Below are 3,305 nucleotides of genomic sequence, written 5' to 3'. Positions count from 1 at the left end.
AGAATTTAGGAAGTTTATTATATATAATAAATTTGAAATATATATATATATATTAAACTTGACATAAAAAGCTAAATTAAACTTTATATATATAACTTGTTCACTGAAAAATAATAAAAAACTCATAGAATGTTAATTGAACCGTTAAACTATACTTATAAGTGAATTATGCTTAAAATTCACTCGGTACATAAGTGAACTATGCTTAAAAGTCATTGGATGCATGTGAATCTCTCACACATACTAGTCCCTCTCTTCCTACTTTCTTAAAATAAAACTTTTTCTTGAAATGATTCATGGTAAATGGACAAAATGCGGTGGTAAAAGGGTGGAGTACAAGAAAACTACGGGATCAAATTTAGATTGGGATTTGCCATCACTTCATTTAAAATTACCAAAGCTACATATTCTATTGCGAATATATTTACTGCTTAGGACCAGGGAAAAAATAAGCCGTACATAGGTTGTTCAATTATGCTCTATAGGGTAACTCATACCATAATATCTGAAACTGCAACATCACAATTGTTTTAAAAAAAAATAAAATTGATGTGACACAACATAATAAGGGTAACAATAGCTTTAAAAACAAGATCAAAGAACATGCAACACCACAATTGCTTTAAAAAAAAATGATGTGACACAACGTAATAATGATAACAATGGCTTTAAAAACAAGATATAAAAACATGAATACATGCAAGTGCGGTCATCACATCGAATTTAATGGCTTTAAAAACGAGATCACAAACGATCAATACATACAGCCACGGTCATCACACCAAATTTATTACATGCATTTAAAAGGAGATTCGCCAGCTTCTAAGGTTCTATTTGCATTTTATTTTTTAATCAAATGTTTCATTCAAAATATGTATATTTTTTTTTTTTGCTTTTTTTTAATGATCTAAAGTCAAAATTTCAAATTCATTTAAGTTTATTCACGTACTGTATTGAATGAGTGTACCTCGAATTTTATAAAGGTGGTAAAAATCATTGGGATTAGCAAAACTCAATTTCACAGGCGACGGTGTCGCTGAAACATATTTCGTCATCGTGTCTTCTATGTTTGAACCAGAGCACGCTACTTGTAGAACCGTTTTTACCAAATGTAGCACATGCACTGTCTTTTTGAATGACCTATGGGACGCTCATGGATCTGTAATATGATATTTGGTAGTGAAGATCCACCTCGCTGTCACCATATCCGGCCATTGCTCTCATTGCTGGATGTGATTTGTACCAGCAGTCTTCACGACGATCAATATTAATACCACAGTAAGTGAAATCATTACTAAAGGACAGGAAGACCGATAGAATTCAAGAAAATACAAAATAATATATTTTTAAAAATAAATATTTATGTTTTTCAAATGTTCACTTTAAAAACTAAAGTTTAATTTTTGGTCAATCAGTAGTAATTTGGTAGTTGACTACTTACCAAATTTGGTAGTTAACTAATTACCGAATGTGATATATATTTGCCAGCGACAGGATAATAAAATCATGTAATAGACCATCATGAATACAATAGGTACCATTCACCCTAGAGTAGAGATTCAATGTTGGCCTTTCCTGGCTACTCGCACTCCCTTGCTATTATCTGCGTCCAAGTGTGAACATTAATGTGTTCTAACTGAATGTTAGTGACTCACCGGTTGACCTCCAAGCCTACTCCTTGGGTACTCTTCTTCCACGCGGAACCCCAACTTGCAATGGGGCTATATAATAGAGGAAGAAAACTAGTTGATGGAGGTGCACACCCTTGGCTCAAGATTCCCCTCTCTAAAGACCTCCTCCTCACCAAACTCATTATAGCTCATAGTCACTCACAATAACATAATCTCATCCATCCAATAATAGGGTAAGCAAAAGTACGTTCTTCCATACCTTGCCCCATATTTTATAGGAGGCTTCATAGGAGACAATTGGCACTTCATGCATAATTAATTACTTTTTTTAATCCAAAAGTTTGATTATTCACCCACCCATGTGTTACCCTCTCACCAAGGCTCTTCAAAATTATTTACTTAAATTTTAATTCAAAAATAATATTTTTCCTCACCCCAACAAGACTCCCTATTTCTTTTCGTAGTTGCCTCTTGATCCCCCTTTTCTACTCCTTAATTTGTGTTTATTACTAAAGTGAACTGACAATTCTCATATTTGGTCCCCTAACTACCTCCTAATTTAACTCAAATTTCCTCTTAGATGGGTATTCTTGTGTTGGATCTTGCCAAATGGAGGCTCTCCAATTTTTCTCTAATTTAATTTATTAATGTTTATTTTTATTCACCACCCTCTTTTATTAACGAGGTTAAACTATATTATTATTAATATTTCTAATTCACTCTATATCTCTCTTACCCCACCCCTCCCCTTTTGCCTATTAAAACACTTATGAGCATTATCTACCTAAAAATTTCCAAATGAGGAGAGGTAGAGTTCTCAAGTGGTCCAATATTTTGTTTACTCCTATTATCCCTTTACCCCAAGTTTTATTCTTGATTAGATAACTTGGTTTTAAAAAATTATATACCACATTATGTGAATTAGTATGCTTATCATATTTTAGTAGTTTCACCATGATGCCCAATGTGCCAAGTCAGTTGTTCCCTTCAAGAACTTCCCTTCAAAGTTCCAAGGGTGTCACACCAATAAGTTTCTTCTTGACTCCAAGCGTGCCAAGTCAGTCGTTCCCTTCAGTAACTTCTCTTGAAGTTACAAGGGTGCCACGTCGCTTGCCCTTCAAGCATTCACTGACTACAAGGGGAAAACTAGGTGCGATTATGGGGAATGCTACCCTCTCCTATGCCGCCCTCTATAGTGAGACTAATGGTGTTGAGGCTAAAAGAATCTACCTTAATGCATGCCCCATAGTAAAGTCCTCGTGAGTGACCAAATTTGGGACTTACCCCCATGACATCGTGATCTCCAAGGTGAAGTTATCCCAACCCTTCCAACCTAAGCCATGGAGGGAGTGCTTGTGGGTGAAATCAGGGACACTGTTCCACCCCTCTCATAAAGTTCCACTTATACGTACATCCCCATCACCCATGAATGAGTCGTTTGGCCAAGCACTAACCCGTTCCTGTAGCCACTAACATGTCATTAGACTTTATAACAAACATTCAAATTGAACTTTAAAATTCTAGAGACAAAGTACTCAGTTCCATCAAGCTAGAGGTCATCAACTCATCACATGCGAGTGCATTTGGTGGACTCCTACCATACTTGAGAATCATCATTAATAATGTTTCAAACTTTTATTCATTGACATAATAGCATATGTTAAATCATTAACA

This window comes from Pinus tabuliformis, chromosome X (assembly GCF_031772625.1).
Source record: "Pinus tabuliformis cultivar Carrire ecotype Pingquan chromosome X, CPIR1, whole genome shotgun sequence".
Taxonomy (NCBI): domain Eukaryota; kingdom Viridiplantae; phylum Streptophyta; class Pinopsida; order Pinales; family Pinaceae; genus Pinus; species Pinus tabuliformis.
The sequence above is the reverse complement of the archived record's forward strand: the minus strand, read 5'-3'. Positions refer to the sequence as shown.